Source organism: Lepidochelys kempii, chromosome 28, assembly GCF_965140265.1.
Source record: "Lepidochelys kempii isolate rLepKem1 chromosome 28, rLepKem1.hap2, whole genome shotgun sequence".
NCBI lineage: Eukaryota > Metazoa > Chordata > Testudines > Cheloniidae > Lepidochelys > Lepidochelys kempii.
The window spans coordinates 2378350-2402887 of NC_133283.1; the positions used below are offsets into that span (position 1 = coordinate 2378350).

General features: G+C 49.6%; 2 non-coding genes across 2 annotated transcripts; both read right to left on the reverse strand.

Moving 5' to 3' along the window:
- Window positions 1-13299: 13299 nt before the first annotated feature.
- Window positions 13300-13371, reverse strand: TRNAA-UGC (transfer RNA alanine (anticodon UGC)). The gene has a single exon. It is a non-coding gene; the product is annotated as a tRNA-Ala (tRNA).
- A 2585-nt stretch (window positions 13372-15956) lies between these two features.
- TRNAV-AAC (transfer RNA valine (anticodon AAC)) lies at window positions 15957-16029 on the reverse strand. Its single transcript has one exon. It is a non-coding gene; the product is annotated as a tRNA-Val (tRNA).
- Window positions 16030-24538: the final 8509 nt, after the last annotated feature.

Below are 24538 nucleotides of genomic sequence, written 5' to 3' on the forward strand. Positions count from 1 at the left end.
GGGGACACTCTGACAGCACTGATCTGCTGGGGGAAGAGGGGGAAGTGTGGGGGTGGGGGAGGTCAGGGCAGGTTTGGCCATGTGTGGAAAGAGGAAGGGGTTTGCCTTCCAGGGGCCAAAGGGGGAAGGGAACGGTGGCAAGGGGAGCGGGGGGAAGACAGCGCAAAGGGCGACTGGGAAGTAAAAGGGCAGAGGGGGCCTGGCACAGCCCCAGGGCGCTCACAGATCTCCCCGTGTACCACCACATCCTGTTTTGGATGAGCTGAACCAACGGCCACCTGCCCCGTCCCCCCCATCCCTGCCACCACCACTCCCTGCCAGCTTCACACGAGATGCACGCAGGTCACACGGCTTCCGCTGTGCCCTGCGCCTTGCACGCACCTTTACACCAGGGCAACGTGGTCAATCAACCACCGACAGCCACCCCTGCCACTGAAAGGGGGATTGCACCAGGCATAGCCTAGGACCCAGTCACACAGTTCGATCTTGTAGGTGTGTTGTGGGAGAGACTAGAGGCCCTGGCTGCGATCAGGGATTGTGCCAGGTGCTGCACAGATCCAGACCGAGATCAGGGCCCCGTTGTGCCAGGCGCTGCACAGATCCAGACCGAGACCAGGGCCCCGTTGTGCCAGGCGCTGCACAGATCCAGACGGAGACCAGGGCCCCGTTGTGCCAGGCGCTGCACAGATCCAGACGGAGACCAGGGCCCCGTTGTGCCAGGCGCTGCACAGATCCAGACCGAGACCAGGGCCCCGTTGTGCCAGGCGCTGCACAGATCCAGACGGAGACCAGGGCCCCGTTGTGCCAGACGCTGCACAGATCCAGACGGAGACCAGGGCCCTGTTGTGCCAGGCTCTGCACAGATCCAGACCGAGACCAGGGCCCCGTTGTGCCAGACGCTGCACAGATCCAGACCGAGACCAGGGCCCCGTTGTGCCAGGCGCTGCACAGATCCAGACCGAGACCAGGGCCCCGTTGTGCCAGGCGCTGCACAGATCCAGACGGAGACCAGGGCCCCGTTGTGCCAGGCGCTGCACAGATCCAGACCGAGACCAGGGCCCCGTTGTGCCAGGCGCTGCATGACACAGACCGAGGCCAGGTTAGCTCTGTAATTCCTGGGTTTAGACGTTTACGGTTGAAATGAAAGCCGCTCGGCGCTTCCTGGAGAGGTTTGAGTTTTGCTGAACTCGGTGTTCTGGATGACCTCCCCGCCCCCCAGGCTCCAGGGCAGAGGAAGGCCAGACGTTGACTGATTGATTGATTTCAAAAACTCTGGTGATTTTGAAGCCAGTCTCGTGATTTGTGAACGTTTGGGTTGGGCAAAGGAGAGAGGAGGGGGAGACAGGAGAGGGGAGGATAAGGAGTGGGGTGGGGGTGGGGGGAGGGAAGAGTTGGGGAAGGGGAAGAAAGAAAGAGGAGGGGAGGACGGTGCCACAGGGCAAAGGGAGGAGTAAGGGGATAGGAGGGGGAGGAGCTGGGGGAAAGGGGAGGGGCGGAAGGAGAGAGAGGGGGAAGGGAGGGAGGGGAGGAGTAAGGGGATGGGAGAGGGAGGGAGGGGCAGGAGGTGGAGGAGTTGGGAGGGGAGGAGTAAGGGGATGGGAGGGACAAGAGAAAGAGGAGGGGCAGAAGGAAAGGGGGAGGGGCAGGAGATAGGGGAGGGGTGGAAGGAGGGGGAGGGGCAGGAGAAAGGGGCAGGGCAGAAGGAGGGGAAGGGCAGGAGATGGGGTGGGCAGAGGGAGGGGGAAGGGGCAGGAGAAAGGGGCAGGGCAGAAGGGGGGGCAGGGCAGGAGAAAGGGACGGGGCGGAAGGAGGGGGAGGGCAGGAGATGGGGCGGGGCGGAAGAAGGGGGAGGGGCAGGAGAAAGAGGTGGGGTGGAAGGAGAGGGAAGGGTAGGCGATGGGGTGGGCGGAGGGAGGGGGAAGGGGCAGGAGAAAGGGGCGGGGCGGAGAGAGTGGGAAGGGCAGGAGAAAGGGGCGGGACGAAAGGAGGGGGAGGGCAGGAGATGGGGTGGGGCGGAAGAAGGGGGACGGGCAGGAGAAAGGGGCGGGATGGAAGGAGGGGGAAGGGCAGGAGAAAGGGGCGGGATGGAAGGAGGGGGAGGGGCAGGAGATGGGGCAGGGCGGAAGGAGGGGGAGGGGCAGGAGATGGGGCAGGATGGAAGGAGGGGGAGGGCAGGAGATGGGGCAGGGCGGAAGGAGGGGGAAGGGCAGGAGAACGGGGCGGGGCGGAGGGAGGGGGAGGGGCAGGAGATGGGGCGGGGCAGAGAGAGGGGGAAGGGCAGGAGATGGGGCGGGATGGAAGGAGGGGGAGGGCAGGAGATGGGGCGGGGCGGAAGGAGGGGGAGGGGCAGGAGATGGGGCAGGATGGAAGGAGGGGGAGGGCAGGAGATGGGGCAGGGTGGAAGGAGGGGGAAGGGCAGGAGAACGGGGCGGGGCGGAGGGAGGGGGAGGGGCAGGAGATGGGGCGGGGCGGAGAGAGGGGGAAGGGCAGGAGATGGGGCGGGATGGAAGGAGGGGGAGGGCAGGAGATGGGGTGGGGCGGAAGGAGGGGGAAGGGCAGGAGATGGGGCAGGATGGAAGGAGGGGGAGGGCAGGAGATGGGGCAGGGTGGAAGGAGGGGGAAGGGCAGGAGAACGGGGCAGGGCGGAGGGAGGGGGAGGGGCAGGAGATGGGGCGGGGCGGAGAGAGGGGGAAGGGCAGGAGATGGGGCGGGATGGAAGGAGGGGGAGGGCAGGAGATGGGGTGGGGCGGAAGAAGGGGGAGGGCAGGAGATGGGGTGGGGCGGAAGAAGGTGGAGGGGCAGGAGATGGGGCAGGGCGGAAGGAGGGGGAGGGCAGGAGATGCCCCCACTGTGCTGCTGCTGCTCCTACTTTTTCTTATGCCGTTAACCCCCGAGGTACCGCAGCAAATCAGCTGTGGCAAATGGATGTTACTCATGTGCCACAATTCCGCCCCTATTCGTTTTTACATGTTTCCGTTGATATTTATTCGGGCTTCCTTTGGGCAACCCCACAACGTGGGGAAGCCACTAACAAAGTTATTCACCATTTGCTGGCCTGCTTTTCTGTTATGGGTCGCCCCTGCCAAATTAAAACAGATAATGCCCCAGCCTACTGCTCTGCAGCCCTCTCCACCTTTTGTGCCCGCTGGGATGTCCGTCTTAAACACGGAATCCCTTATAATTCCACGGGCCAAGCCATTGTTGAACGTGCCAATCGCACACTCAAAACCTTGCTAGATAAACAATTAAAACAAGGGGAGCTGCGTCTCCGAACCTTAGGAGACATTCAACAACAAATGCATATCCTCTTGTTTACTTTAAATAATTTAACACTGAATGCAGATCAGCAGACCCCTGCGGATCGGCATTTTCACAAATCTGAGGTACTGGAAAGACCGCGTGTCTTTTACCGTCAGCTGCTCGATCCACAGTGGCTGGGCCCAGTGCCTCTAATCACTTGGGGTCGGGGATATGCTGCTGTGTCTCTCCCTGCAGGACCGTTGTGGGTTCCAGCTCGGTGTGTGCGACCGGCACTTAAACAACATGGCATGGCACCAGGGGCTGTCGAATCCCATACCAGAGTTTCAGCTGACCTTGGAGGAGACCGCGTTGCCCCCCAAGTCGACAACGACGGGACGGAAACGGAGGAGGCGTAGTGTCCCAAACCGGCCCGTGACATGGGGAGCAGTAAAAGCATTGGTCGCCGCGGCCCAACGAAGACTGGCAGCAGATCAACAGCCAGAGACTCCTGAGACTTTGTTTGTGGCGATTCTCGCCCAAATCACTGCTAATTCTGTGATGATTGTGTGCCTTTTGTGCCTGCTATTTCCTGTAGGGGTTGGCTCGGAAGCACTTCCCCCGTTACGAGCCCGAATGACATATAACATATGGGAAAGATTGGCTTCAATAGCAAATGTTACCCACTTTTGTCTATCTAATTCTGTAGCAGCCGGAGATTTGTTAGGTACATGCCTTATTCCAGTATGTCATCACCCTGAGGAGATGGAGAATAAGACACTGTTCTCTGCTTATGCGAATCTTTCTTCCCAGTACTCTAGCATGGCTAATTGGGGCCTGGCCAACTATACTCTGCCTTGCACGGCTATATCCCTCCACACACCGTACCCGGCCGGGGCTCACAATGTCACCTGTGCGCGTGTAGTTAACTGCACTAGTACAAAGGTGCCCTTGGGCTGTCGAAAAATTTCTCAACCCCTTTTAAATTGTTCCCATGCTGTTAATGTTTCATATAATTATGGCCATATCATCCTACCATCAGGATGGTTTTTTACTTGCGGTTCACGCACCTTTAATTATATTCCTGCAAATTTAAGTGATGGCACCCTTTGCTGTCTTAGTAGAATGACACTTATATTGCCTTTTGCTGGTCAAAACCGTAGTAAAAGAAGTGTACCCCTTTCAGATGATTGTATTGCAGATGTTGAGCTTTTTAGTCGTGCTGAGTATACTGCCTTAGCGGCCTCTATTGTTGGGGTCCCCGCGCTTGCCATGTATTCAGCCAGAACTTTAAATAACCTGGCATGCTTTGCAGCAAAAGCAATTAATACAACATCCCAGGCTATTGCCTTACTTAACACAGAACAACACGAATTAAGGGACGCAATTTTGGATAACAGAGCAGCCATTGATTTTCTGCTCCTGAAACACCATCTAGGCTGCTCCACGTTTCAGCACATGTGTTGCTTTAATTTAACTGATAATAGTCGCTCCATAGAAACTAGACTGGCTGAATTGGCCAGTCTTACAACACACATACGCCAAGATCTGGGGTTTGAGGGTTTTTGGAATTGGCTTACAGGTTGGCTGCCCTCTCTAGAATGGCTGCGACAGCTTTTTGGTTATGCTGTGTTTGTAATCATTGGGCTTATTTTTTGCTGCTGCTGTGTACAATGTATTCCTTCCTTGTTAAGACTTTGTAAAATTTCGCCCTGGAAAGCTCCCCAAGTTATGTCCTTGTCTGTCTGGGAGTTAAATAGCATGACAAAACAAATTGACGGCTACCATGAGATGGCCAAATATCATTAAATAAAAAACAGGGGGATGAAGGGTTCATGTTTAGCTATTCCACCTGGAAGCAGGCAGGGCACACCCTGACTGTTCTGTAGAAGCAATGCACACATTGCTCTATCCAAGGACAAGGGCTAGATATGAACCATGAGAACTTGATTGTTGGGACAGCGACTGTGGGAAGCTTTCTTAGCCTGGGATCAAGGCCTGAGAACCAGGATTGTAGTAGATAAAGGATCATAGAATCATAGAATATCAGGGTTGGAAGGGACCCCAGAAGGTCATCTAGTCCAACCCCCTGCTCGAAGCAGGACCAATTCCTAGTTAAATCATCCCAGCCAGGGCTTTGTCAAGCCTGACCTTAAAAACCTCTAAGGAAGGAGATTCTACCACCTCCCTAGGCAACGCATTCCAGTGTTTCACCACCCTCTTAGTGAAAAAGTTTTTCCTAATATCCAATCTAAACCTCCCCCACTGCAACTTGAGACCATTACTCCTCGTTCTGTCATCTGCTACCATTGAGAACAGTCTAGAGCCATCCTCTTTGGAACCCCCTTTCAGGTAGTTGAAAGCAGCTATCAAATCCCCCCTCATTCTTCTCTTCTGCAGGCTAAACAATCCCAGCTCCCTCAGCCTCTCCTCATAACTCATGTGTTCCAGACCCCTAATCATTTTTGTTGCCCTTCGCTGGACTCTCTCCAATTTATCCACATCCTTCTTGAAGTGTGGGGCCCAAAACTGGACACAGTACTCCAGATGAGGCCTCACCAATGTCGAATAGAGGGGAACGATCACGTCCCTCGATCTGCTCGCTATGCCCCTACTTATACATCCCAAAATGCCATTGGCCTTCTTGGCAACAAGGGCACACTGCTGACTCATATCCAGCTTCTCGTCCACTGTCACCCCTAGGTCCTTTTCCGCAGAACTGCTGCCTAGCCATTCGGTCCCTAGTCTGTAGCTGTGCATTGGGTTCTTCCGTCCTAAGTGCAGGACCCTGCACTTATCCTTATTGAACCTCATCAGATTTCTTTTGGCCCAATCCTCCAATTTGTCTAGGTCCTTCTGTATCCTATCCCTCCCCTCCAGCGTATCTACCACTCCTCCCAGTTTAGTATCATCCGCAAATTTGCTGAGAGTGCAATCCACACCATCCTCCAGATCATTTATGAAGATATTGAACAAAACCGGCCCCAGGACCGAGCCTTGGGGCACTCCACTTGATACCGGCTGCCAACTAGACATGGAGCCATTGATCACTACCCGCTGAGCCCGACAATCTAGCCAGCTTTCTACCCACCTTGTAGTGCATTCATCCAGCCCATACTTTCTTAACTTGCTGACAAGAATACTGTGGGAGACTGTGTCAAAAGCTTTGCTAAAGTCAAGAAACATTACATCCACTGCTTTCCCTTCATCCACAGAACCAGTAATCTCATCATAAAAGGCGATTAGATTAGATTAGATTAGTCAGGCAACTAATGATGGTAAATAAGGATGGTAAATAAGTATATTAATCAACGTCATACATTCCTTTGTGTATCTTTTTGCGGTAGCAGTGTGTAATGCTTAAGGGGGAGAAATATAATAAGAGGAGAAGGTGGAAGGCGGGGGGCAGAACAGCCCATCTCAGCTGACCAGCCTGCTTGCTTGCATAAAGCTGTGTTCTGTCTCATCATTGAACTGCCACAGGCTTTCTTGGCAACAAGGGCATACTGCTGACTCATATGCAGCTTCTTGTCCACTGTCACCCCTCGGTCCTTTTCCGCAGAAGTGCTGCCTCGCCATTCGGTCCCTAGTCTGTAACGGTGCATTGGGTTCTTCCGTCCTAAGTGCAGGACCCTGCACTTATCCTTGTTGAACCTCATCAGATTTCTTTTGGCCCAATCCTCCAATTTGTCTAGGTCCCTCTGTATCCTATCCCTGCCCTCCACCGTATCTACCACTCCCCTCCTGTAGCATAGCAGTGAGACCTCTACTGAAAGCTTGTAAATTATTGATATTTCCAATCACTGCGAGAGGTGTGTACGAGTCTTACTGAAGGACTACTTTAAGTACATAGAAAATGATACCCATATGGTATTGTCATGAAAGTGAGTTGCTCCAATCATAGGTCTTGGTGGGGACGGCCCATTCCAGTGGGAGGGAATTGTCACTCCTCCCTTGCTAACTAGTTATGCGATGTATTGTTCCTTTGTCAAACTTTGCACCAGCCCAGAAAAGGCAGCGGAAAACTATCAAACTATAGACATCGAAACCCTGTGGAAGTAAAAAAGACAATATGACAATGAGGAGATCATCCTTTCTGTGAATATAGAGAAAAGACTGATTCAGTTTATAACAGGGTGGAGAAAAACACTCTGGGTCCATTCATCAAGGAGATCCCCAACAACCAGTGGTGCTTCACGAAAGGCAGGGCCCTGGCTCCTAGGGACTAGCAATCACTGCAATAGACCGAAATGTGAGGTGAGAATCTACTGAGATAGGGAAATGTAAGTATTAAAAAGTGTAGGTTGCATTTTGTGATTTTGTTTTGTTGGTAATGGTTGGTTTCCATCACTCACGTTTGTTTCTGTTTAAATCTCTAACCCTTGTTAAATAAATTTCCATTTCTTTGATAACTGTACTCAAGTGCTGTGTGTGACATAGGTGCCAACTTTCCCCGGCGCCGGTGGGTGCTCGCACCCCTTGGCCTCGCCTCGACTCCACCCTTTCCCCAGCCCCGCCCTGCCCCCATTCCAACCCCTTCCCCAAATCCCTGCCCCACCTCTTCCCTGAGCGCGCCGTGTTCCTGATCCTCCCCCTCCCTCCCAGCGCTTGCTGTGCAAAACAGTTGTTTCACGGCGCAAGCACTGGGAGCTAGGGGGAAAAAGCGGGCACGTGGCACACTCAGGGGAGGAGGCGGAGCGGAGGTGGAGGTAAGCCGGGGTGGGAGGGTGGGGCAGGGAGCTGCTGGTGGGTGCAGAGCACCCACAAATTTTTCCCCGTGGGTGCTCCGAGGCTGGAGCACCCAGGGAGTCGGCACCTATGGTTGTGTTTTCTGTGGAAAGGGGCTTCTAGGAACTGGTATTTCCAGCTGTGTTAAAGAATCATAAAGGAGAAGGAAGAGTTAATGTCTTAGAAAAGTCTGTGTGTGTTAGATGGGTGGGAGAGTGTCCAGAAGACAGTTTGCTCCAGTTTCTTTTCTCTGGGATTTCCTGTAGAAAAGTTGAAGCAGGGAGCAAAACCACCTGCCCTCTCTGAGGCTTGAACTCGGGACCTTCAGATTATGAGACTGATATACTGCCAATTTCACTAAGAAAGCTGTGAAAGGCTTTTGGCTAAGTGCAAGTAGGATGTTCCTGCAGCAGTGACTGGGGCAGGAAAGGCGCCGGGGTGTGCTGGAAGAAGCAGGGAGATCTGGTGCCCAGAGACCTTTCCTGGCAGCTTTCTCAGCACAAACAAATCAACTCGGTCTGCCACTTAATCCACCTGGGACTAAGAGCAGTACTATGGGGCTTTCTCCTTGCCACTTCTGCTGGCATGGGCACACATCTTGGAGGCCTTTCTAGAAGAGAATTTGGAACTGAGTTCGGAAAACCAGTTTCAAAACAGGAAGCTCAGGTTTAGATTCATTTATTAACACGATTAAATAATCCTTCCATCCTAGTATCACAATCAATATAAGTGCTTCAGCCTTATGGTTTTCCAGAGGGAAAACTTAACTTCTCTCCAAAGGGAGTTGAGAGAAAACACTTTTCAGAGTCCAAGAGAGACAAGGCAGCTGAGGGTCAGAGCCTGTAGTGGACCAGTTTCTGTTGGTGAAGGCGAGCTTTAGAGCTAACCCAGAATTCTTCTTCAGACCCAAAGTTTGTCTCTTCCACAAACAGAAGTTAGAACATAAGAACGGCCATACTAGGTCACAGCATGGGTCCGTCTAGCCCACTATCCTGTCTTCTGACAGTGGCCAATGCCAGGTGCCCCAAAGGGAATGAACAGAACAGATAATCATCAAGTGATCCATCCCCTGTCGCCCATTCCCAGCTTCTGGCAAAGAGAGGATAGGGACACCATCCCTACCTATGCTGGTTAATAGCCATTCATGGACCTGTCCTCCATGAACTTATCTAGTCCAGTTTTGAACCCTGTTCTAGTCTTGACCTTTACAACATCCTCTGGCAAAGAGTTCCACAGGTTGACTGTGCGTTGTGTGAAGAAATACTTCCTTTTGTTCTTTTCAAACCTGCAACCTACTCATTTCATTTGGTGACCCCTAGTTTTTGTGTTATGAGAAGGCGTAAATAACACTCCTAACCTTGGTCCTTTAAAAGATATTATGTGACCCCCACTCCTTGTGTCTCATGTCCTGGGGCCAACATGGATACACCAACACTGCAAACAGCAAGGTTCAAAGTCCATGCACATGGAAGAAGCATCTTGCGTTTCATTCCTTATGTCCTGGGCCCATCCTGTGGCCATTTCCTTTTCCTCCTTTCTGTCCTTTGGTGTTTTGCACAAAAAACATTATTTCCATGCTGCCTTCCTAGCAGTTGACCTGGGGTAAATTTCCAGCCAACACAATAATGCCTTTTCTCTTTTGTTGGTTCCTTGTCTGGAAGTGGTTTAATTTCAGTCACATTGTGGTATAATCACATTAACAATAGAATGAGACAATAAATGTCTCAAAGCCCAGCAGGTCATACAGGATGGAGGCATACAAGGGGCTGGAATGTGTCATCTGAAAAAGACAGAACACTTGGAAATCTCCGTCTCCCATCCCCTTGCCTTCACTGTTATGATTCCAGCTGTGTGCGATGTTTTATGATGTTCCTGCATTATGGGGAAATAAAGTTTTGAGTCAGTTTTTGCTTCTGCAGATTTCTTTGCTGTTACAATTATAATGACATTAACAAAAGGGAGGCAAAAAAAAAAACCCAACCCCACCCAAATTGCAATACAGTTAGGGAAAGTGAAGATCACGGGTAAGCCAAAGATTTCAAAATAAAAATTAATACTAAAAAGGGGGTGGGGGGAGAGAGATCAGGTATGTGGAGATCCCCTTGATATTTCAATTCACATTGCTAGAATCAAAGTTCAGACTTGTCATTGTGGAAAACCTACAACTACCCGTCTCTCTGAACACCTGTGATGAGTAAGACTGAATTGGGACACTTGTTCTGCTTCAATCATGTATTGTGTCTCTGTGTTCTCTGTCTCTTTCTTCTCCCCCCATTTTTCTTCTCCAATGTCTCGGCCTTTCTCCTCTTGCTTCTTCGATCAAATAAATCAAAAGGCTTCCACCTGCAAGTGGATTTAGCCCAGGACCCTCAGAGTCAACAGCTGTTACATCCCCCACTGAGTTCTGTGATCAGGTGTCCTCGCGCTGGAAGCCTCCTTTTTAAATCCTAAAATAGCATTTTTGCACCCGGGGGGCTGAAATTTTGCACAGGACATTGTAGCTCCACTGTTATTTTATTGAATTGCTTCAAAACAGAAAGTCTCCCAAGGGCCAGGCTCTCTGCCATGGAAACAGCTGCCACAGCTCTCCAGGAGTCTGTGCACCACTCAGCAAAGTACAAACCTGCTCCGCACTGAAGTGAGGTCAGACAGTGACAGTAACGCAAATACTTCAGACTATTAACCCTAGGTCCCTTTCTTTCTTTAACCCAGGACATGCCAGTCAACGGTTAGCCATGGCGTTATCTTCATCTTAAAATACCTCTCAGTACTTTTAACAGAGGAAGTGAAACCCCCTCCCACCAATGGCTCCCTGTTAAGGAGTTGTTCCATACCTGCCCCTGGAGACTGGTTTTATACCCTTAGAGCTTTTTCTCTTCAAACCCCTTATCCCAATCTATGGGCCAACCTCCGCATTTCAGAGTTTAGCGTTTACTCTCATCACCCTAGTACGGCACTTTCCATGTGAATTGGGCAAAGAAAGTGGGGAAGCTACATGGCTTATGAAAACCAATGCTCTGGGTGAGGCCTGAACTCATAACATCAGCAGTGTTCCCCCCGCCACTAAAACCAGTTGCATCACCGCAGGTGCTTCTTAGGCAAAGTTGGGAAGTAGGCAGTTACCTGTGTCTTTGGTTAGCACCTCTGGGTGGTAACTAAAAGGCTGATGATTCAAATCCAACTGACAATGGAGCTTTTTAGCAATGAGAATCCAGAACATTTTAACAGGAAGAAAATCTCCTCTATTCTCATCTAGCCCCTTTTGACTCCTTCTGCCCGTCTTCTTCCTCCCGTCTCAGTGTCTTTCCTTCCCCATTGGGGACATGCAGAGATTAGCTCTGATCAGTGTGTGTCCCATACAGGGGGAGTGGTCACACTAAAACAGTCAACCTGTGGAACTCTTTGCCAGAGGATTTTGTGAAGGTCAAGACTGTAAGAGGGTTCAGAACAGAACAAGATAAGTGCATGGAGGATAGGTCCATCAATGACTATTAGCTAGGATGGGCAGGGATGGGGTCCCTAGCTTCTGTTAACCAGATGCTGGGAATGGGAAACAGGGGATAGATCACTTGGTGATTATCTGTTTTGTTCATTCCCTCTGGGGCACCTGACATTGGTCACTGGGCTAGATGGACCTTTGGTCTGACCCAGTATGGCTGTTCTTATGTTCCTATGTAACATTGATAATGGGTGGGTATGGGGGAGGGTGTCTGCGTGGTTAAGGGGAGAAAGAATGGAGAACTAACAGTGGGGCCCAGAGAGATTCCCCCACAGACTGGAGACATCCCCTGCTTCCCACCATAACCTAGCTGTGGGAAGAACAACTTGGAATTGCTTGGGGAAGACACTTTTAAAAATGCAAATGTAACATGCTAATTACATTTTAATAAGATCAAAACCTCCTGAAACCCAGTGTCACAATCACTGAAATGAGTTTGTCCTGATATTTTACTGGCTGCAGGCACAAAGGAAGAAAAATTACACTTCCGGTTCAGAGTCAATGCACACACAAGAATCAAAGGGCTTTTTATTCCTTAGGTTCTGCCACCATAAGCTGCTTCCATTTCATTTCAATCCTTTCCCAAGATTTCTCATTGTGCAAAGCAACATTATGCCCTTGTGAGAGACCAGACCAGAGGCTGCATTTATTTAACCTACCAAAAAACAAACAAGCAGAAACATAGATTAGGACCTATGTACTCTCCAGGTTCCTCCAGCCCAACCTTCTGCTGATGCACCTCAACCCACAGCCACGCAGGGTTTGAAGCTTGCATTGCTTAAATTCCATGACACTGAGGGATTTCAGCTCCCCTTTGTCCAGAAGAAACCTTCACCCCACTCCCAACCAGGTTCTTGTCCATGGGATCACTGTAGGGGTCTGGGTCCCTGTTTGTCTATTCTCTCTATCTAGGACAAGCCAGCGTGCCTCTATATAAATCCATGGTATGCCCACATCTTGAATACTGCGTGCAGATGTGGTCACCCCATCTGAAAAAAGGTATATTGTAATTGGAAAAGGTTCAGAAAAGGGCAACAAAAATTATTAGGGATATGGAACAGCTTCCATACGAGGAGTGATTAATAAGACTGGGACTTTTCAGCTTGGAAAAGAGATGATAGAGGTCTATAAAACAATGACTGGGTTGGAGAAAGTAAATAAGGAAGTGTTGTTTACTCCTCTTGACACAAGAACTAGGGGTCACCAAATGAAAGGAAGAAGCAGCAGGTTTAAAACAAACAAAAGGAAATATTTCTTCACATAACACACAGTGAACCCGGGGCACCTGGGATTGGCCACTGTGAGAAGACAGGATACTGGTCTAGATGGACCTTTGATCTGACCCAGTGTGGCCGTTCTTATGTTGTGTTCTTATGAACTGGGGTGTATGAGAGTACCTCTGTGGAGCTGCCCTCCTCCTTCCCCTTCTATGCTCTCATGTTTCATTGACTCCAGCCTTTTTTCTATTCATCATCAGCATCATTGTAAACAAGCTGCCCTCGTCTCCTGTCCCCTCAAAGAGACAGTGTCCCCTGTCTTGTGTAAATCACTGATCTCTCTCAGCACTGACTGTCCCGCCGTGTCCTTGCCCTTCAGTCTGTGCTGATGGGACCTTTCCCTCCAATCCTGGAGGATTCTCCCTTCTCCTTCCTCATCAAGCAGCCCAGTGGGTGGGAATCTTAAAAGCACCAAGGTGATTTTGGAGCAGAAACCCCCACAGACCTTCCATGCAATTGGCACTTTGCCCTCACTGCTCAGGATTGAAACTTGTGCAGGGAGACTGATGGGCCACATCCCAGCTGGGCATGAGCAAGCAGCAGGGTAAAAGACAAACTTGGAGATGCTGGGGATTGAACCCAGGGCCTCATACATGCAAAGCATGTGCTCTACCACTGAGCTACATCCCCAAACTGACTTTATCTGCTGGTTGTTACATTCAGAGTCTGCCTCTTTCCAATGCATCCAGTGGCTTACAAGCTTTGTGGGAAGCCCTTTTCCCCCCGATCATGCTCTTGTGGAGGTTGCTGGTTCATAGGGGTCACTTTGCAGAAGGGCCAGATTCTATATGTGGGGGAGAGAGAGTGCCTGCCCTGGACTCGGGGTGCAGAGATATACTCAGCCCCGTCCCCTGCACTGGGGGTGCTGCAATCCCCTGCTGGAAGGTCATAGTGGTGGTGGGCACTGTGAACAGCTCAATCCCTGACCCTGATGGCAGAAGTGGTGTGGGGAACTCCAGCTGTTTCTAGGATCTAGGGTAACCAGATGTCCCGATTTTATACCGACAGTCCCGATTTTTGGGTCTTTTTCTTATACAGGGCCCCCACCCCCTGTCCTGATTTTTCATATTTGCTGTCTAGTCACCCCACTAGGACCTTCTATTTCCACCTGCCTCTAAAGCTCAGCTTTCCCCAGCACATTCACTGCAGTGCAACTGGGTCACTGTTTCCATGGCTCTACAGCAAAGAATCGCTCCCAGTTTCCCTTCTATCTGCAGCATGATTAGCCTGTGTCAGTGGTTAACAAGGTGGATCTAGTTATTCATTCCCCACCTTGACAATTCACACAGTCCCTTTCCTGCTCAAATCCCCAGCACCTCAGTGATCCCGGAAGCAGGGGTTGGGTTTGCCCTGAGATTTTCAGGGTTCTTTTTCCTCTCCACCTGGAGTGAACTCAGCCTATTCCCCATCCCAGATATTCCATGAAATAACTGTAGCAGCATAAAGAAAGAGGGGAGGGAACATCTCACGGCCAGGGCTGGAGGTGCCCAGGGCCCCCTGCTTGTCCACTGTTTCCATCGCAGAAGAGGAAGGTTCCATGGAATTTGACACCCTGCTTTGCACAAGGGACAGAGAAAGATCTTGCTGTTCCTGTGTCTGTGCAAAGAAAATTGTGCTTCTGTAGGAAAGAGAGGCGGGAAATGGCCCCACGGTGGGACAATATCCTCAGGATTAAGAGTAAAGGACTCAGGCTGAGAACTGATTTAACTCCACTCATCTGGGATTTAACAAATTGTCTTCCATAGAGAGATTGCAAACTTGTGACATTGCTCCAGACTCTGGGGGTTTGGGCTCCTTTAACTTGTGGTAAAAATGTGAACTTGATTCCAAGAAGGGAGAGTGGAGAAGTCTGAAGCTGACTTTAGTTCCAGGCTAGGGTCTCCTGGGTGGGTGGAAACTTCCTTCGCTGCTCCCAGGGGAGAGCGGCTACTGGTGACATACCAGGGCTGGAATGAAAGGGGAATGTTTCATGGACTTTATGCACACAGGGCCCCACTAACTCTGAATTCTCCACTTCAGCAGGAACTCAGAAAGTCACACCTCGGTCAATGGCAGGACGGGGGTTTGAAAAGAGATTATTTTTTCCTCCTCTTCCTGAGAAAGAAAGTAAGGGCTGGCCACTCAGGTGCAGAATACCACTTTTCCCTCTGGCTGAGGAGCTGGAAACCAGGCACAGAGGGAGCCTGGCCGCACCGCATGATGTAGCAGGGATGCTAACCCAGGTAGGGCTCATGACCCCACATAGCGCCCTCTGCAAGTGTTGCCGCTGAAATTAGGAGAACTCGTGAGTTCAAGGCACAGCCAGAAAAAAGCCCAGCACTACACGCCCAGGGTGAAGGGGTGTGCTAAAGCCTGGCATCGAGCCAGAAACCTTCAGATCATCCATCTCATGCACTCTCAGCTGAGCTACTTTGGAAACGACTGGGCCAACCAGGAAGGCTTAATACATGTGCTGCAGCTCATGCTAGGAAGATGTAAATCTGGATGTCACAATGGAGGAGCAAAGCAGTGGACTTGGTCCGGAGGCGCAGGCTGGGGTTTCCTATATCCCATTCACTCAAGCCAGCACCTGCCCCCTGACAAGCTGCTGATGGTGACCCCAGGTTGGCCAGAAAGAAGCAGCTGTTCTCGCTGGAACAAGTCCACCCACGGCTCGCAGGCAACTCCCAAACCCACCACAGCACACCATCTTGGCCAGAAAGGAGCCCACTCGGACTAACCATTGCTTATTTTCCTTCCACCCAGAAACCAGCTTCTTCCCCAGGGCTGCAAGTAGCCATCCCTGGGAAGCCAAGAGGCAGACCCAGGATTCTACCTCCCAGCAGCCAACCGCACCGCCCCTGGCTTTGGCAGAACGAACGGTGACGCTCTGCTAACCCCACTGAGGCACTTAGCTTCTGTCCTGCCTTCCTCAGCATGACTTTCCTCTTTCGCCCCATTCTTGCCTCACTCCCTCCTTTGGCAAGTCACGCAAAGGAGGCCAGCCAGAAGAGCCGGCCTCCATAGGCCAACGTCCAAGGGCAGAGGAGGCCAAGCCACAAGGCTCTAAAAGGTGAATGGCCTAGATACTCTAGCTTTCCCCAGCTGACGCCAAGGCGCTTTCTCAGCTCATTTCACCACCTTCTATCCTGCAGGGGTCGGGGTTATCCCAGGGACAGGCCAGTGGCAGAAGGAGGAGCATGTTGCTGGACAGCTAGGGAAAAAGTAATCCAGCATGTTTCTGCCTGGTTTCAAACTGGGGGCCTTTTGCATGTTAGGCAAATGTGATAACCACTACACTACAGAAACTCTGTCACAGAGCTCTGCCCCTCCCTTCAAATGAGCTACAAATTCAATAAAAAATAAGATATTCAAAATGTTAATATACGGGGTGGGACAGCGAAGAAGCTTCTTGCTTGGGGTGCCATTTGGTCTAGGGGAGGCCCTGTATGGGAGAGCAGGAGTTAAGTTTCACATGGCTATTTTCAGGCTGTAATCTGTGGGCACCCTGCTCTGTGGGAGGGATCCCAGGAGCCCAGACTCAGGGCTGGAACAGGCCCCTGATTTAGGGGGTTGCCATTTTATTGCCCTTTCACGCAGTTTTGTGAGATCTTTTTGTAGCTCTTTGCAGTCTGCTTTGGACTTAACTCTCCTGAGTAGTTTTGGATCATCTGCAAATTTTGCCACCTCACTGTTTACCCCTTTTTCCAGATCATTTAAGAATATGCTGAATAGTACTGGTCCCAGTACTGACCCCCTGGGGGACACCACTATTTACTTCTCTCCATTTTTCAAACCTTTTAACCAGTTATTGATCCATGAGAGGACCTTCCCTTTTATCCCAGGACAGGGTAATAGAGCAGAATAGGGTTCATTGGGACGGGGAGTAAATCGAGACCATATCAGGAGGTTGTACAGATTTACTGTCTTTGTGTAAGCGTGTGTCTGAAAAATCAATCTTTGTTGCAAGTAGGTTTTGAACCTCTGCTGGGAAACCTCACTTGATTTTTAGCCCAAGGCCTTAATTACTCGGCCACCACAGCTGTTTCCAAATCAAAGCACCAATTCCAGATAAACTGATAAATAAGCCCAATGCCCAGACTTGAAGTCATCTGAAATTCAAAGAGTAAATCCAGCACCCAAAGCAGAGGGGGGAATATATTGCTTTTTCTCTTTACTTAGCCACATGCAATAGCTCAGAGAGCTCTTTTAAATGTCTCCCCTCACACAACCTGGGAAAGGGGAAGGATTCTCAGGTTCTAGCTTGATTTGGAGGAGGATCACTGGACCTGAAAATCATTCACTGCCCTTTTCTAGAGAAACCTGTGATGCATAGAACGAGGCTGAGATAAATGCTTACTGAAGTCAAGAATTGTGCCCCTGGAATAGCAACAGTACTGGGCAGCTGGAAATCACACAAAAAGAGCTGAAGCCTTGGTGGTTCAGAAATAGATCTCCTAGGTACTGCATGGGAGGTTTAGGTTTGTTTTCTGGACAATAGCAGTCTGAGTTTTATTGCCTCCAAATTTCAGTAGAAAAATTCAGACCCAAACTGTGTGGCAGGGAGCTCGATCGCGGTTTCTTTGGGTTTGATTTGGTTTGTTCTCTTATTCTCATTTTAAAAGCCTTTGATCATTTTGATGGGAAAAATGTTTGTACAAGGCCAAGGAAAAGTAAGAAAAGTTCAAAATCTGCTTTGGAGTGAGGGGGTCTCTGTGGGCCAGGGCAGGGGTGGAGATTTTCATGGGGAGGGGGTTAAGGGATAAATGGGAGGCTTTCCCTGGAACACGGGGGATGTTTTACAGTTTAATTTTTCCAAAGGGAAACCTCCCCACGTTCTCTGTGCTGCTGCCCAGCTCAGACCCCACCGACACCCCTGTGATGAATGAGAATTTTCTGAACATTTTGTATGCATATTGTGTATACCTCAGTTTCCCCTATTTGTTGCATGATTATCAGATCCGATGTCCAAAATTGTGGGGTGCATCCTGCCAGGGGGAATGGAGTAACATTCAGGGGAATGCAACTGGGGCCCGGGCCAGCCCCCACAGCAGGTGGGGAGGGTGTGCTGCCCAGCTCCGCTCCTGGCCCCAGCTGCTGGCCCTGGCTGCCGGCACCACTCCCAGGGCTCCATTTCCAGCCCTACACCTGGGGCTTTGCTGCCAGTCTCAGCTCTCACCCCCAGCTCTGGCCCCTGCCTCAGCCCCCTTACCCCTGTCCGCGTCCCTTCCCACATAGCTGTGGCCCCACTCCCAACCACAGCTAAGGCGGTGCATGGACAAGGGTAAGAGGGGGTGTGACCCTCAAAAGTTTTGGGACCATTGAACTAGGTGGTGGGACAAGGGTGTTTAATCTTTGCAGAGACCCCTAAAGGGCAGGTGTGGCTGCTGTCTAGCTGCTTGGGCCCAGACAATGGCCACAAATTCTGTATCCAGGTCATACCTGCTGCAAGCAGCCAGCTGGCTGGATGAGTTGGAGAACAAAGAAAGAGGTGGAGGCCAGGTGACCAGTTTGCCTGGGGGACAGAAGAGGGGCAAAAGGGCATGGCTGAGGTTTGGCTGTTGGAAGCAAGGAGTCTGCTGCTTTGGGGACTTGAGGGGAGGGCCCAGGCTCTGAGTTCTGGGTCTCCCCAAGATGGACTTTGCTGAATTTTCTTGCTTCCTGTGCTAGCAAAGAACTTTCCCATGATTTATTTCAGACCACTAATAAAACCTTCTGTTTTACAACACTGGCTGAGAGTCACTGGTGATTGTGAAGTTGGGGATGCATGACTCCCCTTTGGGGTGTGTAAGGCTTTCCAAGGTGTCCCACTGAGATGATTCACTACAGGAAGCTCTTGGTATGGAACAGGGGTGCTGAAATGTCCAAGGTCAGTCCCAGGAGGTGCTGAAGCCAAGGAGGCTTCCCTTAGTGAGGGGATTTATTACTGACCTTGGCACAAAAAGTGGGAGTGTGCTAATAAAGTTTGCGGATGATACAAAGCTGGGAGGTATTGCCAATTTAGAGAAGGACAGGGATATCCTACAGGAGGATCTGGATGACCTTGTAAACTGGAGTAATAGTAATAAGATGAAATTTAATAGTGAGAAGTGTAAGGTCATGCATTTAGGGATTAATAACAAGAATTTTAGTTATAAGCTAGGGACACATGAATTAGAAGTAACAGAGGAGGAAAAGGACCTTGGAGTATTGGTTGATCATAGGATGACTATGATGCCAATGTGATGTGGCTGTGAAAAAAGCTAATGCGGTCTTGGGATGCATCAGGAGAGGTATTTCCAGTAGGGATAAGGAGGTTTTAGTACCGTTATACAAGGCACTGGTGAGACCTCACCTGGAATACTGTGTGCAGTTCTGGTCTCCCATGTTTAAGAAGGATGAATTCAAACTGGAACAGGTACAGAGAACGGCTACTAGGATGATGGTCCTAGTTTATGGTCTCAAGTTGCAGTGGGGGAGGTTTAGATTGGATATTAGGAAAAACTTTTTCACTAAGAGGGTGGTGAAACACTGGAATGCGTTACCTAGGGAGGTGGTAGAATCTCCTTCCTTAGAGGTTTTTAAGGTCAGGCTTGACAAAGCCCTGGCTGGGATGATTTAACTGGGAATTGGTCCTGCTTTGAGCAGGGGGTTGGACTAGATGACCTTCTGGGGTCCCTTCCAACCCTGATATTCTATGATTCTATGATTCTATGATCCGAGGAATGGAAAACTTGTCTTATGAAAGGAGACTCAAGGAGCTTGGCTTGTTTAGCCTAACTAAAAGAAAGTTGAGGGGAGATATGATTGCTCTCTATAAATATATCAGAGGGATAAATACTGGAGAGGGAGAAGAATTATTTAAGCTTAGTACCAATGTGGACAAGAACAAATGGATATAAACTGGCCACCAGGAAATTTAAGACTAGAAATTAGACAAAGGTTTCTAACCATCAGAGGAGTGAAGTTTTGGAACAGCCTTCCAAGCGAAGCAGTGGGGGCAAAAGATCTCTCTGGCTTTAAGATTAAACTCGATAAGTTTATGGAGGAGATTGTATGATGGGATAACATGGTTTTGGTAATTAAATATTCATGGTAAATAGGCCCAATGGCCTGTGATGGGATATTAGATGGGGTGGGATCCGAGTTACCCAGGAAAGAATTTTCTGTAGTATCTGACTGATGAATCTTGCCCATATGCTCAGGGTTTAGCTGATCGCCATATTTGGGGTCGGGAAGGAATTTTCCTCCAGGGCAGATTGGAAGAGGCCCTAGAGGTTTTTCGCCTTCCTCTGTAGCATGGGGCATGGGTCACTTGCTGGAGGATTCTCTGCTCCTTGAAGTCTTTAAACTATGATTTGAGGACTTCAATAGCACAGATATAGGTGAGAGGTTTATCGCAGGAGTGGGTGGGTGAAATTCTGTGGCCTGCGTTGTGCAGGAGGTCAGACTAGATGATCATAATGGTCCCTTCTGACCTAAATATCTATGAATCTATGAATCTATGCCCTGAAGAGGGTCCTGCCCGGGGTTGATTTAGAGCTGTTCCAGAACACTGAGCCTGTGTCCCTGTGATAGCCCCCCAGCACGTGACCTACACTCTGCTCCACTCTGGCAAATCTCCCTGTAAATCAGAGACCACTTCTCCCAGTTAATCTCCCCCTGCATAGAACCCAGAGCAACTCCTGCCTAGCTGGGTCTCCTGACAGCTACAGCTGTCCAAGGAGCTGGCCAAGCTGTTCCCCTAGGTCCCTGTTCAGGGGCAGTTGTCAGTTCCGACTTCATGAGTATAATGGTGACTATCCCTACCTCTCACCTGGGGGACTAGGGCTTGATTCCCTGATGAGAAAGCTGTGATTTTGACACCAAGCATATGTCTACAGTACAATTAAAACCCACAGCTGGCCCAGGCCAGCTGACTCGGGCTTGCCAGACTCAGGGTCCAGGCCAGGGGCCGTTTAATTGCAGTGTAGAAGTTCTCGCTCAGGCTGGAGCCCAACCATTGAGATCCTCCCCCCTCGCTAGGTTCAGCAGCCTATATGCTGAAGATGAGTTCATAAATGGGGCGTGTACACTGGGTGCTGCCACTGGACAGACACTTCCTAGCAGGAGATCCACCCAGTTAATGTGATATACTCTAAAAATATTGGATGACAGAAAGGCATCCTGGGGCTCTGTATGTATCATCTCGCAATGACTCCAGATTCAACATGGTCAGGTTAGAAAGAAAAATTATTTTTTATTGAGAGCCTGGAAATAGCCTCCGGTGTGCAAGTCAGAGCTGGATTATTTCCAGCTCATGCACCCTTATCACTAATGAAGGAGTAAAGGAATGTACAAACCAATGAAGCCATAACATGTCATCGGCATCCTCAGCCCTTGTCCCTGTGACAGGATCTCAAGGACAGACAGAAATGTTACTCAGGGTCAGGAGGAGAGAGGAAAGCGCTTTCCCCCGTGTATTTCCCCAGTCTGGTGTGCAAGGCAGCAGAGATGCTTTAGGCCTTTTAGGGCATTTTCTGTCACTGTTTTTTTTCATGTTGGTGTGGGAGGAAAGACTTAAACCTGCCAACTCTGTGAACCTGTGAATGTTAAATGACCAAGTGATGAGTTAACAATAATGCTGTTACACAGGATTTGATCGGAACTAGAAAACAGAAAGCCCTTGAAGTTGAACTCTTGGGTGAATAGAATGATCTGATTGATATTCAGCCTTGGAAGGCAATAGATTGTTACATCAGTCACAACAGCCTGGGTTGGTTTGTTTGTTTGTTTTCCCTGATAAATTGCAGAGGGTTCAGAGAAGAGCCACAGGGATGATTAAAGGCTTGAGCAGGGAGAGCAGTTTAAAAACAAACCCAGCCTTTCCTGTGTCTGCCGGCTGTGACTGCTGAGGACATTTACCTTCTCTACTCCAGAGTAACTCCTCTGCCAGATTCTCAGAAAGTTAGGCCCCCCTGCAGGCGATGGCAGAGCAGTTTGGTGATAGGCTGCCGGACTCACCACATAAGAGCGCAGCTGCTACAGCAGCTTGACTGATCATGGGCCAGGTCCTGCAGCCCTGGCAGCCCAGGATAACCTCCCACTGATGGCAACGGGAATTTAGCCTTTGTAACTAGCTGCTTGTACCTGAGGTCTCAGCTATGAAGTAAGGTGGTGGCACACACAGCTTCATCCAAAGAAGTGAAGGATGTAAGTGAAAGAAGAAAGTTGGCCACCTGGGGAGCTGCTGCAGTCCCATAAGCACAGCTGGAAGGGAGAAGAGGAAAAACTCCCTGAAGTGCTGGGAGCAGCACTGAGAAAAGGAAGTTTGTCAGTGAGATCAGTAGCAATAAATATGAAATGAAGGAGTGCTTTCCCCTCTGTGATGCCATATTTGAATTATGTTACTTTACGATGAGATAAAGCTTGAAAATATCCTGCTCTAATTTCAGGATGGGTCTGTAACCATAATCGTTCTCTGTGGGAAGTGGCCTCTAGATAATGATCTTTGGGAAGAGCTGGCTGAAGAGCCTTCCTACGAACCAGGAGATCATGGCTTGGCCTGCCAGTTCTTCCTTGCTGAACCTGGATTGTCTGCTAGGCTCGTCTTTTTGTATCTCTTCTCATAAAAAGAAAAGACCTCACAGCACAATCCTTTTAAGTGCTAGTTCAAGACTTAAACTAGAGAGAGCTTCCTTGTGGCGAAGCCTTGGAAAGTGGCAAATAATAAGTCTGGAGCTGATGGAAAGGTACCATGACTCAGAGTTGAGTTGAAGTTGCTGTGACTGAAACCCAAAGCACTAACCACTCTAGGATCACAGCAGCTTGTGGGAGAAGCGCATGTTAGAAGCCCTCTGTCAACTCAGCTGTGGCTTTCCGTGCACAGAGAGCCAGCCCGCTCAAGGTCTGCAAGTCTTGTGGGAAATGGGGAACGTCTGTACTTTGGCATTTGAAGGTGTTGTCTTGGACCATTAAGTGAAACAGTTGCAAACAGGCCATTAAGAAAGGCACCATGGCTTAGTAGGCTAAAGCACCTGTCTCATAAACAGTAAATCCTGGGTTCAACTCCCTGTGGTGCCTTGCTGTATACCTTTTGTTTCCTCTGCTCACATTTTTCTCTGTCTTCTTAGGAAACAGAAGAGACCTCCTTTGGCAATCTGAGCAATTGCTTGCTAAGGAAAAGGCTTCTTTGCAGAGGAGCGTTGGAGAGAATCAAATCACCAGCCTGGAGTTGATAAAAAGGCCATTGGCATTGGCAAGGAGGTTGCTTCGACTGCAGTTCCTGTGACACCAGAGCCTGTGTCCCGCGCCCATGCAATTTGCTGGGGATGTCTATGCACAGAGACCCTTCTAGAGGGTTCTCTGCAGGGCTTGCAGGAAATGGAGAATTACTGTCCTTTCACCTTTCATTTTATTGTTGATGAAAGATGGGGCAGTTACGGGAGAAGTCCCAGAGAGTGGCACCGTGGCAGAGCTTGCCAATAAACCTGCTGGATAAAGAGCAAATTCAGGATCCAGCATCCAGTGCTGCCTTGCTGAATGTGCCTCCTCTTGTCACCCTTTGGTCAATGTTTTTTGTTAATGGAGAAACCCGCCTTTGACTAGCCATACCCATGCTTGAAAAAGAAACGTCTTTTTGTTGACAAGTGTTGAAAGGAGGCACCAGATGAACATGGAAACAAGGTAAAGGTTGCTGTAACTCATCTTGCATGCACAGCTGTTGAAGCTACAAGGCAGAGTACTAAGCACAATATTACCACGGCTGGTCACAGTAGGATCTCTGTGTGACGGGATCCTCAGTGTACAATCCAGAATTGCGGGACTGTCGTGCCCACTTAACTCTCCTGCCTGGGCTGTCTCTTGCAATGCTATGCTAGTGACAAGCAGCAAAACCCCTCCAGGTGCTGTGATCACTTGGCCAACAACATGCAGTAAAGCACCCAACTAATTTGCATGAATGCTCTATAAGCCACTCCTCAATTATACAGAGAGACACCTGCATATCACCCCAGCCCTCAGCCTTGTACATCAGAAATGTACCGTCTTACACTGCTCAAGACCTTCTCTTGAAAAGTGCAAGCTCATTAATTAGTTTGACACTTTATCAAAAAGAAAGTGGGCATGCACCAGTCTTTGTAATCTGGGTAGCTTTCCCAAGCACTTTGGACAAACTCACTAGTAAATATGAAACATTAAAATAAGCTTATTACAGAAAAGACAGATGCTAAGTGATTATAAGTGTTAGGCACAGAGGTCAGAGTTTGTTACAGAACAAATAAAAACAGAATCTCAGTCTAAATTCTATCTTGGACAGACTAAGCAAGAATTGGATCAAACAGCTTTTCTCACCCCACTGGATGTTCCAGGCAGTTTTGTTCTTAATATACAGGCTGAATTCCCTGTCAGACTGGGACCAATCTCCCCAGTTCAAAGTCTTTGTCTTCCAGACAATCTTACATTTGTTGAGATGGGAGAAGAGAGAGGCCAAGTGGTGGTGTCATCGACCCTCATTTATATTTTTTCTCCAGGTGCTAGAAAGATCCTTGCTGTGATGCTGGGTTTAGTTAGCCCCCAGTATGATTAAGGCTGGTCACAGAAGTGTCTCTTGTTGCAGGAAGACAGGTTTGCTGTTCAAATTCTATATTTCACAAATGTCCAGATCTGGGAATGTCATAGAATCATAGAATATCAGGGTTGGAAGGGACCTCAGGAGGTCATCTAGTCCAACCCCCTGCTCAAAAGCAGGACCCATACCCAATTAAATCATCCCAGCCAGGGCTTTCTCAAGCCTGACCTTAAAAACTTCTAAGGAAGGAGATTCTACCACCTCCCTAGGCAACGCATTCCAGTGTTTCAC